Source organism: Pezoporus flaviventris, unplaced genomic scaffold (genome assembly GCF_033815535.1).
Source record: "Pezoporus flaviventris isolate CSIRO_AGI_PZ_B2104156 unplaced genomic scaffold, CSIRO_AGI_Pfla_v1 ptg000025l, whole genome shotgun sequence".
NCBI lineage: Eukaryota > Metazoa > Chordata > Aves > Psittaciformes > Psittacidae > Pezoporus > Pezoporus flaviventris.
The window spans coordinates 21114042-21126857 of NW_026892573.1; the positions used below are offsets into that span (position 1 = coordinate 21114042).

At 38.7% G+C, this 12816-nt stretch overlaps 1 protein-coding gene across 5 annotated transcripts in view; it reads left to right on the forward strand.

Annotated features, from left to right (window-relative positions):
* The window catches only part of PDGFD (platelet derived growth factor D), a 138232-nt gene that overhangs the window by 57539 nt on the left and 67877 nt on the right, over nucleotides 1-12816 (forward strand). The window lies entirely within an intron of this gene.

The window sequence follows — 12816 nt, forward strand, 5'->3', positions numbered from 1 at the left end:
TTTGAGAGGGAAGGGAGTGAATTTTGTGTGTATTATTCATGCTTGTTAGAAAACAAAGAGAATATAGTGACCCTCATCTTCAGGGCATTTAGAACCATATGTAACTTCAGAGTTGTGAGCAGTTGTACCAAGTGCTGTTGAGGGACTTAAATCCATTTTGCAAATGGCCTCAGTCCATCCAGCCTGAGGATAGATGAAGCCCAATGAATAACTGCCTTTCAAGATGAAAAATGCTGCCTATTGAATATGAACTTAGGAAAATATCTATTTAAAATAAAAATATTTTCCATGTTGTATTCCTGACTAAGCATGATCTGAATATCTCCAGAATCTCAAGGAGTAGCTGCTGGGCCCCATAGCAGTTTTCTCTGACTTACTTTATAAAGACAAGGTGCTGTTGTGAATGAAAAATCCGGGAAGGTCCCTGGAATTCTTCGTTTGTAGTGTAATAGAAAACAGTCTCCCTAGAATTGAACTGTACATATTTGTCTTCTAAATTGACAATTCTTGCTTTATTTACACAAACAAAACCTTCCCCCCTTTGTAATGAACACCTTTATTACATGTCTGCTGCTACTGTTGATGTTTTAAGACATTTTCTAGATTGCACAAACCCTTACAATGTTGCTGCCAAAATAATTAGATTATTGGTTCTAACCCTCCATTCTTTACCTAATTCTGCAATTGCCTTGTTACATTAAGTTGACCCTTTCATTTTTCTTTAATGTACCCATGTAAAGGGTATGTTAAAACTACGTATGACAGAAAGATTAGATAATATTTTGTTAGTAACTGTTTCTTCTATACACGTTGACCTTTTCCATCAACTGAATGAGCACTGACAAACATGCTGCTTACCATTCTTAGGATTCAAAGTGGAATAAATTGATATAATTACTCATCTATTTTTCTGCTTTTTCAATATGTGTGTACTTTCAAAACAAGGTGTGGGAAATGTGGTTGGGGTCCATAATGAATTGTAACACGTAATGATCATCGTGTCCGTCAAACACATGAATATGCTGTCACCCTGGATAAAACAGAAGGAACGGTGCTGACCACTTGCTATATAATAATTTCTGTGAAAAGACAGGGTTAGAAATTAATGCAGCTGGGAACTTCTTTCTCTGCATTCCTTTTCTATTCGGTGTTTTTTGCTTATTTGAAAGATTGCTAGCTTAAATACAATATGCAGTCCCTGAGATCTGCTTACATCCTATTCAGCCAACATGTGCTACTAGTCCTTGTCAGAGTGCAGCTTTGACACGGCATTTGGAGAATTAAATTTGTGCCTGAATTTAGTGAAGAAAAGCTGCTATTACTTTTCTGATGGCGTTTTAATTAGTTTTGCTCATTATCCCTAAAGGCATCTAGAAGAAATCTGAGTCATGAATATATACTCCATATTGCTGCTGGAGTCAAGCTGGGAGGCACCTCTGTGTTTTGTTACTAATAATTCTCTATAAGTAGCCAAAGTGCCATACCTCTTTTCCATGCATAGGTATTGGTTACTACCAATATATATGTATCCATACATATATATACATCTAATAATTTTATCAGTTGTCTCCTGATCTCTGAAGTTCACAATTAAGGTTCAGAAAAGGTAATTTTGGTATCAGCTAGTCCCAGCAGATCTGCCTGATCTGTCTTATGAAGATGCTCAGTCTGAAACCAAGCATGGGTCTGGCCTCAGAAAACGCTCACCATGAGCTCTTGCCCTGGCTGAAGGTCAGGTGCTTGCTGTTCATGTTAGGTTATTCTATCAATCCTGCCACAATCTTACTGCATGGTATTGAACAGGCCAGTTAAATGCTGCAGCCAAAATATCTTTGGGAGCTGTTTGCTGGAGTGGTCTGCGAATGTTGCCAAGTACTGTGGGGTAAGGTTTGTAAGGAGAAAGGCAGAAATAACAGAATATATCAGAATAATTCAGCTCAGAAGTTGAGCAAGCAAGAGAGAGACAGTAGGAAGCGAATCTTCATTTGTTCTGCTGTTCACAGAACCGTTGTTTCAAACCTAATATATTTTGGCTTTGGGCTATAGCCTGTGTCCTGCCGCAAGTTACAACGGATGTTCACAATGCTCCCTTCTGGTTTTATCATCTGTGAACTGTTTGTCTGACAATAATGTATTTGTTGATTCTTGGATACATATCAAGATCTATCCCTTGTCCCAGTTTTTCTCTTTATTTGCCTTTTTTTTTTAAAAAAAAAAAAAAGACATTTTATGACCTGTTGATCACAGATTTAGATAATTATTTGGGTTTGGTGTGATTAGGTTCTTGATTAATCTATTTATTAGCTTGTTAACTGCTCCCTCTTGTCTCAAAACTTCTCTGAAAATACCTCTTGACTGAGGTTTGAGAAGAGGGGATCCCAAACTTTAATTATTTTCTTCAAGCTATTTTATTCCACCTTCATCCATGGATGTTTAATGAGGATAGCCCTTCATTTCTCCGTCTTACCTTCTAGGTATTACTGTAGGTGCATTAGCACCTTTAAGAATAACTAAGTGACTTGAACAGTAAGTCTAATTTGCTATCCATCTCTTATCCAATTTCCTTTTCACAGGAGGTTTCACTAGCTTTAGCATCCATGAGATAAACAACTTAATAGTGGTCTGTTTGATACTAGATTGTTCTCTACAGAAATCCTTACTCATTGGGAAATCATTTATCTCGGTACTCCATAAAGCTAGTTGATTATCACAAGAATAATTTTTAATCACAATTGTTAAACTTTCTTTCTGGAAATTCAGTATTATGCAAAGGCTTTGCTGAAGCAAACCATGTGGGAGAGAGTGCATTCAGGTTTGCATGTTAGGTTCCTACTCAGTTCGGAGTCTCTTTCGCTGATATAATTTCATTATCCAGACATGGAAAAGATCATCAAAAAAGAACATGATTGTAATCAGAAAAAATGCTCTGAATCATTTGAATCTAGTTGCAGAATGCAAATACACATAAAGCAGTGCTCTGCATATGATTTTGCCATTTGGTCATGGAGTTAAGGAAAACCAAAGTAGTATTGCCTATGGTTTCTCCCTGGCAAGAATGAGTGAGTGTTGCTGTTGTGTGGTTTAGACCCAGCGAGTAACTCAACACTATGCAGCTGTTTGCTCATCTCCTGCTCCTTTCCCCTCCTCTCCAGGGTGGGATGGGGAGGAGGATCGAAAGAATGTAAACTGCATGGGTTGAGATAAGAACAGTTTGTTTGTTTGTTTTTTTTGTTTAATAAATAAAATAAAATATAGTGATAATAAAAGGAGTACCAGCAATAACAGCAGTAATAATAATCAAAAACAACAAAAGAAGAAATGAAGGAAAACACAAGTGAATCACAATACAATTGCACACCATCTGCTGACTGATACTCAGCTTGAGTAGGGATTGGTCCCTCCTGGGTAATTTCCCCAGTTTATACACTGGGCATGACTACCGGTTTGGCTAGTTTGGGTCAGGTGTCTTCTGGCTTCTTGTGCCCCGCTTCACTGGCAGAGCATGAGAGACTGAGAAGTCCTTGATCAGGGTAAGCCCTACTTAGCAACAACTAAAAGTTGGTGTGTTACTAGCATTGTTCTCAGACTAAAGCCAAAACACAGCACTGCACCAGCTGCTAGGATGGAAAATAATTGTTACAGCTGAAACCAGGATAACTGCATAAAACATTGCATCCTGAAGTGTAGCGACTCCTTGCTCTTAGGTTGTGCATAATGCTTCCATAACATCCGTAATTTTTTATATTAGTTCTGTCCACTGCTTCCCTTTTCTTTCATTTCTTTGCTTGCATTTTAAGGTTTTTGTTGTGTGTTTTTTGTGGATTTGTGTTTTTAGAAAACTTTGAGAGTTTTTTAAAGAAATGCAGTTTCAGAGATTAATATGGGGTGTTAGCAACCGCTTTCTAGTGATAAATCCTCACAAAAATGGAAAAAATGGTGAAATACAAACGATTGGTGATTAATGCTGGTGTCGTTTGTTCCTTTATGTGTTTGATAAAAAGGTCTATTGAAAACGGAACTTCATAAATAATAATTGAATCTTTATGTTCAAGTTCAGATGTCATTTTATAAGAAAAGCTTTAGCATTTTTTTCTCCCTCGCTTTCCTCAACTATTTTTGCACTGATTTTGTCATAAATACCTCCCCATTCTTCAGCCTTTTTCCTTCAAAGGAATCAAAGTAAAAAGTCGTTTGCATCCATACTTTTGCCACTGCTGGAATATGATGTTTGTGGGGTTTTTTTTTCCAACATTTTAAGCATGTGCTGCTACCTCTGAATGGACACAGATTATTGAACAATGCAAAGAAATCCTAGTCTTTCAGTATGTCAAAAATACTAGCTTTCTTCTGCCTTTAAAGATTAATAGTTTTGTTGGGATGTGTTTAACTCCTTTGATATTTAAATATTAGATGCTACAGCTCTTTCAGTCAACAGTAAACAGTGATGTTTCAGTTGAGGTCCTGATGGTTGGCAAAATTATCTCACTAATGTGGACACCAGCTGACAGGTCCCTGTGCACCTCTGCCTGATTCTCGCACTAAAATACTGGGTTCAGAGAATATGAGGTGAATATTGCTTGCATTTTAAATGTGATTCATGGTCAAGGTTTGGGGTTTATATTTGATTTTTTTATTCATCGTTTCTTGATGCTATCAAAACCCTAAGGGAGTTTTTGCATTGACTTGTGTAGCATTTGAACAGGGCACATAGGAGTCTGAAAAATACAGTTACTTTGACAAGGAGTTGTTTTCCTTGATCTGTTTGACCAAACACTGATTTTGCTTCCACATGTGCTCTGCATGCAATTTGGAATTAAAGTCTGCTTTTCTTAGACATCTTTTAAGGCTGAGAAGAGTGTCATGTCTTTCCTAAGCATCTTTACTGGATAGTATCACAGATGCTAGAAGAACTTCACAATCTATGTGTGTTAGTTGCTCCTAGAAAGTGCTTGGAATAAATAAGGTATGATTCAATATATGAGTTTCCAGCCCTAACATTTAATTTGCAAGCAAGAAGGAAGTCCTCTGTTTAAATCAGAAATGCTTTGGCCTTTCTCCATTTTCTTCAAGGTGTTCATTTCCAGGAGGCCAGCTCTGGTCCCAGTAGTCTGGAGAATATATTTAACCTGTCCTTCCTGCACTCCTGAGTCCTGCATAAGAAGTGAGGCCTCAAAAAATCAACATCTAAACTTCACCAATGGGGCTCAGCCACAAAGAAAAAAGAACTGATGAAAATGCTTAGTGCCCAAAGGTGTTTGGTTTTTTCTAAAGCCAATTCAGCTAGTCTAATTAAAAAAAGAAAACAACCAACAAACCTTTTCTTGCAAAATTTTCTATCTTCACACCACATAGCGTTTTTCTACTGGCAAACATTTGAAATATAGTTTGTAATGAATGTGAATGTGCAGTGACTATTGCTTTTCATATATTCTCTTATCACTTACCATTGTTGCAGTGATCTTGTTTTTGTGCTCCTTCTCCACTTCTTTTCCTGTCCTGCCTGTTGTCATCATGGCAGCTTTTGCAGCAGGCTTTTGCATAACCATATGGTGCCTAGCTCAGGAAATGCCTTGAATCCTGAGGACTACAACTCACTGCCATAACACATTTTAGAAGCAACAGCCATGTTACAAAGAGACATCTCTTCACTGAAGGTGTCCTCAGGCAGTTGTGACATGATCCTTTGCCAACCCCAGGGGAAGACTTCCAAGAAGCTGTGGGCACATATGTCCTAGATCTTAAACATTGCACAGCAGAAACCAGAGACAGGTTTGGGTTTTTTCCTAAGAATTTTGTCTATGGTTAAGTTAGGTGCAAAAACCCTGTGTAGACCTTTATATCTTTGAAGGGGGGAACAAACTGAGAAATGTGTTGCCTATCATCATGACCAATGATACACAAACAGTCTGGTGGTTTTCTTTGTGCGTTTGTGGAAGGAGGGGGGGAAGGATGGCTCACACAGCAGATGATGTGATTGATCAACGTGTTAACTAGTGTAGCAAAATCCCATCTGTTTATATGGTTTAAATCTTTCCCAACCGTGAAAAAGGATGGGCAGAAAAAAAGCACAGAAGCAAAATCCAGCATGAATGAAAAACTTGAGCCCAATCCTGTTAAAGATGAAACTAATACAGCTTCAAGGAGAATAAGATCACTCCCTAAAAGACAGGCTACATGAACATCCACAGATGCCATCCTCCCCTAATTCTGCTTGGCAAGAACAGTGGGGGCTTTTCTCTCCAGATTTCTATTTTTCATTCAGAATGAGCTTAAGCCCCTGGGTGTCTTCTGTAATAATCAATTCCCTTTTTAATGACAAGCAGGATCTAGAATAAAGGATATTATAACACGGGAGCCTTTCATAATAACTAATTGCAACTTGATTATGGTTTAATATTTTTTCAGTGTCTGTCTGCTTGGTTACTTTTATTCATGCTAGCAATGCCAGCGAGGAAGATAATAAAACATATTGAGATCCAGGCCTATTCTGATAATTGTATTAATTCCTGTGAAAAAGAAAACTACTTGTGCTGTGAGCAGGTTCTGTGCAATAACAGTGCCCTTTCTGCCTTGCTTCTTTCTATAGTTTTTACAAAAGAATTAGCTGAAGTAGCTTTGATTCTGAATGAAGCAATGTTTACGGTTTCTTAAATAAGTATTTACTTTCAGTAAGAGAGATTTTTCAAGTAATGGGAGTAAATCATATTCTTCTACTAATCAGTCTCACTATTAAGAAAGCTATGTAGAAAACTTTTATAATTTAATCATGGATGTAGTCAATTAGGGAGAAAAAATCACCAGAGGCATTCATGCAGAAATGTCTTAGCTGTGTATGCAGATACTCAAAAAATGTCTGTGAATATATAATTCTGCATGCACAGAAATTCAAACTGTCAATATTTTGGCTTCTGTCACAGTACACAGTGCTCCGTGGCATGCCTGATGAAAAGCTGTTGTAATCTGCTAGAAGATACCTACTAAATCTTACAAATGTGGGATCAGGGGTAAGTCAGTCTGCGTGTGGGACCTCCTGGATGTCGGCTGTGGCAGAACATGAAGAATACAGCCCTGCAGAAGGTACGGTGCTTCCAGGATCTTGGGCATATGAGAAGAGAGGCGGAAGTTTTAAGGAGTGTGCTGGTGAAGTTCAGGACTGCTATTCTGCCAGAACTGTAGTACAGACACAATGTCCAACTGGTATTTTTGGATGTAGGCACAATTTGGGGTACAGCAGATATGAGTAATGACAAATGTATTGGCTCTCCTGATAAAGCAATCCAGTGTCCAGGCCCTCTTAAATGTGAACTTTGTCTGAATCCCAAGATAATTTAGATTCCCTTGGTAATACTTGTTCAATACATAGCCTCCTATGACTACAGTTTGTATCCCATCATATTTGTCAACACCTGCCGTAACAGAGCTTTGATCTTTGTCTGCTGGAAGTTACTGTATACTAACAATATTGCTGCTACTATGATAATGCCAATAATTTATAGCTCTAACAATGTCTCTTGTCTTTCCCAGCAGCCAAGAAAGCTCCCTTTTCTTATTTGCCACTATTGAAGCTCGAGAGTAATACTACATTTAATTCCTTCCACTAACCTTAGATATTTATGGTAACGTCAGATGGTTTGACAGTCTTTGCCTCTTGCTTTAGTTTCTGAGAGAAAACACAGACTGCAGACTTCCTTGTAATCAGCCATGCATTATGTTCTGGTAGAAAGTCATTCTCTGCAAACATTTTCCTCTCTAACAGTTAGCCCGGCTTGTGAGTACTTGTCTTCCTGGGGGACAAAAAAAAATGAATCCCTAGATCCATGCTGTACATTCTCCACTAAGAAAATAAATACCCATTTTTTTAATTTCTCTTCATTATTTATCTTGATTCAAGCCTGCAATTGGCTTGACTTTTTGTCCTTCAGTATTCCTTTTAAAAAAGTGCTCTTGCCAATGGGCTTTTATAGAACAAGCTCATCCAGACTCTTTTTTATGCTGACTCCTTCTGCTCTTGGATTTCCTGACTAATTTTTATAGTACACAAAGACTGATAATTCTGCATCTTGACATAAACAGCAACCTGTATTTGGAGAATGTGAAGAACTCAGCACATATCTAATTGATTCATAGGCTTTTAATGACTACTTGGCATTCCTTTCAGGACTTGCTTCTTAAATGCAGTCTTTTTATGGCCACATGGAAATATTTCAGATGATTCAAGGGGGGGAGACAAAAAAAATGAAACCAACACAAAATCAAACACCATGCCCAGGAATCTGCTATCAACAAGATTTTAGGTGAATTTTAAATTAAGAACCTGAAACTATGTGTTTGTGTCAGGAGCACAATGACACAATGCTAATATTATATTAGTTTAAAAAAAAAATCACAAATGGGATAGCATCTGAGTAATTTTATAAATGGTAAACTATGCATTTTAATGTCATACTCTTACTTCAACATCTGCATTCTACCTCTGTGTGCAGTAACAACAATTTTGTTCAAAAGGTGTGACTAGGAAAGGAGAAAACATAACAGGAATTATGTTGCCTGGGTGAAGTCACTGATGACTGTGTTCTGGTTAAGGGCTTAGTGTTTTCCTTTGTTCTCTAGTAGTGGCAAGGAGCTCAGGGGTCTTGCTCCTGCTGGCTGAAGGGCAGCTGCCTTCACTGTGTGCTTGCTGCTCAGCCCCAGCTCCAGGACCATAAATCAGACCAGCTCAGTTTTAGTCATCCGAACAATACCGATTAGCACTGGTTTCCTGAATCATACTAGAGTCTCCACTACAAGTGGGTGAGACTTTCAAGGGTACCTCACTGGCCCCAGCAAATCATAACCACACTGAACTTGATAAAAGTAGGTGAATGAAATTCACAAATTTGGCTGAATTCAACTACTGCTTTTGTGTCCAGCAGATAATTCAGAAATGACAAAAATGATTGCCATGTTATCTTTTAATATTTGTTTAGTAATACATGGAAATAAAATGTTTTCCTTTGGATCAAACATTTAATCCCATGTTGATATAAATAGGAATCTTCCCCTCACCAATTCAACCTGTGAATGAAAAACATCCATTATTTCTTCAACTATAAATAATAGGTCAGATAGACACACTGTGGATTTCCCCTGATCACAGAATCATAGAATCAACTAGGTTGGAAAAGACCTTTAAGATCATCAAGTCCAGTCCCAGAACTGCCAAGTCCACAGCTAAACTATGCCACTAAGGGCCTCACCTACACATTTTTTGAAGACTTCCAGGGATGGTGATTCCACCACTTCCCTGGGTAGCCTGTTCCAATATTTGACAACCCCTGTGGTGTAGGAATTTTTCCTGATATCCAGTCTAAACCTCCTCTAATGCAGCTTGAGGATGTTTCCTCTTGTCCTATCTCTTGTTACTTGGGAGAAGAGACCAGCCACGTCCTCATATCACTATAAGCTGATTTAATTGAATTTCTCAGGAGTTCAGTGTTTCACTGCACTGGGTGTTTACTGCTCCTGCTCCTTCTCAGATTCTGCAACTTGCTTTAGAGTTTTCTCCTTTTCATCTGCAGCTCTGGTCAGATCCTCAGCTGGTGTAAATAGCTGTGAACACTCTAAGGATGTTGCTGATTTACACAAGCAAGTGATCTGGGTCCAGGTTGTCTTACTCCTTTATGAAAATGGATTTGGTGAACAAGCTTTGTCTGTAAATGTCTCATCTGACTTTATTAGCATCCTAATATGCCTGAGACATGTTTTTAAAGGTGTTTTCATTTTATTTCTTAGGAGAATTTTATGTTTATTCTTTCTTTATTACTTAAATGCTGCATTGAAAAAAACAAAATTGTCCATTGAGATGGGTTTAGTGGAGCATTTGTTTCTTTCTTGACAGAAGGGTTCTCTGCATCCATTAAAAAGTAGGAGAAAAGAAAAAGAAAGGCATTTTGTTTAAAGCTTTATGTATGAAATAACAAAGTAAATGTGTATATGGGTAGACTTGAATTGGCAGGTGGGGGATTAGCAGTCCCTTAATTAAAGTGAATGAATCAGGAAGACTCAAGGCTTTTATCTTGCAGCTGTGTATCAGACAAACCCTTAGCAGGCTGCAACCTGTGGGTCTCCTGGCATTTTAGGTTTTCCTGTTGCTTTTGGGGAATGTGCCTTCTGCCAGCGCGTGCCAGCACTAACCCTGCTGCACCAGGGCAGGGATGGAGGGAAGAAGGGAGGACCACCTTCTCCTTGCCAAATATTTGCTGCACAAATCTTGGTAGTGTTTGCTCATGTCAGTGTGGATTTAAAAAGTATGTATGGACCTGTAATTCAGAGAGTGGATGCAGGCAGCACATGCCATAGCATGCTCCATTCTATCCGTAACCTATGATGCTTTTGGGGAGAGCAGCTAGAATGGTGGCTCTGAAAGCTCATGAGGCTTGCAATGTAGGAAGTTTGTTTTAGTAACAAATTAAAAGTGAATGTATGAGAAAGATGAGATACTGAGATGAGGAGCACCCTGAGAATGCAAAAAGAGTAACTGCTTTAAATCAGGTAATTCAATACAGAGCCAAGCAACTGGTAGGACAGCAGTGCTTCTTAACACTGCTCACAACTGATTTTAGTAACACACAGTGCAGCTGTTATTTACCAAAGATGTCAATTATTTAATTATAATTTATACTAGAAGACATTCAAGGTCATTGTTGTGGTATTTTCTTAGTTACAGTCTAAGCTATAAAGAAAACCAGAACATTTCACCCTAGGGAATCCAAAAATGGTCATTGCCATTCCATCTTACTGAGTACTCTTGGATGTTTGCTGTAAAGTAGGATTTCTGAAGTCTCTAAATCAAGAAAGGTTTAAAATTTTATCCTGTGATGGACTATTATTCCATGGTTTCCATGGAAAAGACTGAGATAAACTCAGTAGGAATGACTGAAGCAGGTTGGAAGTGCAAACAAACAACAATGAAAACAAGTCTCTGGCATTCTTTCCAACAAATACAAATCAGAAAAATACAATTTTGACACCAAATTTGTCATTAATCCTATTTTCATTTTTGTTCTGCCAAGCTGAATTTTTTGCGTTCCTTTTTCATGTCAAACACATGGACTTTTTAACATTTTTTCTCTTTTGGGCAAGATTTCAACCTGGCAAGCGTGAAGTGGCATGTAACTTTCTGAGCTTTAAGTGCAATAAAGGAACATTGAATATTTCTCTTCTTTTTTTTTTTAATGGAAACTGATCAAAGCATAGTTTTAGGCAGTACTATGGTGAATTTATTTTTCTTTTCTTGGTGCCATATTTGGTAATATCTGGCTCAAGGTTGCTAAAGCTAACAAAAAAACCCATGCTGACATCATATATTCTATTCCTGTTATGAGTAGAGATGCTTATTTCTTTTTTATTACTGGACTTTAACCCTAGATGTCATGAAATTAGGAAAAAAAAAAAAAAAAGGTGACTGAATAAGTAATTTGTTTGGGTAGTCCAAAGAGTGCCAAGGTAGCCTTCTTCATTTCAAGCATTAGTGTCAAAAAACGTTTTCCTCGGAAATGGCGCTGTGGGTCCCCATCTCCATTCGATAGCTCTTGTACAGAGTGTTCATGAAATGATGTGAGAGTACTGTGCTTATTGGACTTTCTCACCCTTTCTATCTCAGTCACATAAACTTCTTATCAGGTTCCTCTTCCACCAAAACAGCTGGTCAGAGCTTTGTTAAATAGTCAACATGCAGCTGTGCCTTTCTAGGGAACAGGACCTCAGCATGTGACGTTCATCTAGATGTACAACATCAATACCAGCACAGAGCTGGGGTGAGACAGCAGTGAAATAGTCCCCTTTGACTTCGCGGCAACACAGATATAGAGTAGACCTTCTCACCACAGGGCTACTCGCAGCCTATAAGGCTTGGTGGCTTGGGATTGGTCTTCACATGCTCCCACAGACCTACTCTGGTTATGCCTGAGCCAGGCATCAAAGTCACATCTGGTGTCCAACCACATGCATACCACCGTTGTGTGCTTCAGGAGCAGTAAGGCACAGCCTATGATTTCTCCCTTAAATCCTCTGCCCTGACACCTGCCGGTATTTCTCCACAGCACTAGGCTTTAGCAAGGTAGGGGCAAACCTAGTTTGGCTGGTTCACTACCTTTGCTCTGGAAGCTTTAAGGTGAGGGGGTGCTGAAGGCTCCTGTTGGTTAATGTTACATTGTACCCTGTGTCTTCTGAAAGCTAGAGGAGTGAAATGTGCTGCTGGCGAGATCGAGAGAGGAAGGTGGCTGAATTTGTCATTGTAACTGCGCCATTCTTCTTGTGTCAGACCTTTCAGTGAACCCACGGTCAGAGGACAACTCTCAAGTCTGGTTTTGCCTCCAGTGAGATTACACAGGGGACTCCAGTTTTTCGTTTAAAAGTGAGAGTTCATCGAAGGCCCATGAAAGTGAAGGATTATTTAATTACTTCTTGATTTGCCAACAGTGTACTCAGCTCTGTTCAGAACATAAAGATACATAATGTCTGCTCCCCGTGGAGTCTTTGCAGAGTTCTGAATATCATTTCCTCCACACAGGTTTCAGTGTGTTTTCATCTGCTCATGCAGTATTTGTTGTGGTTCTAACTTACAAGCCTAAAAGTAGTGAAACGTATTACAAAAGATTTGGGAACATGTGCAGCCGAGTCCCAGTCCTGCTTTGATCACACGTTTTGTAGCTACAAGTGTGTGAGGTGGAATTTATTTAATAGGTAAAAAGGACAGAAAACCTTTCTGTCAAGAAGAGGACCTCCATGCACATCTTCATTTTATTGGCACCTAATTTGCTAGAAAAGGAGAAAGTA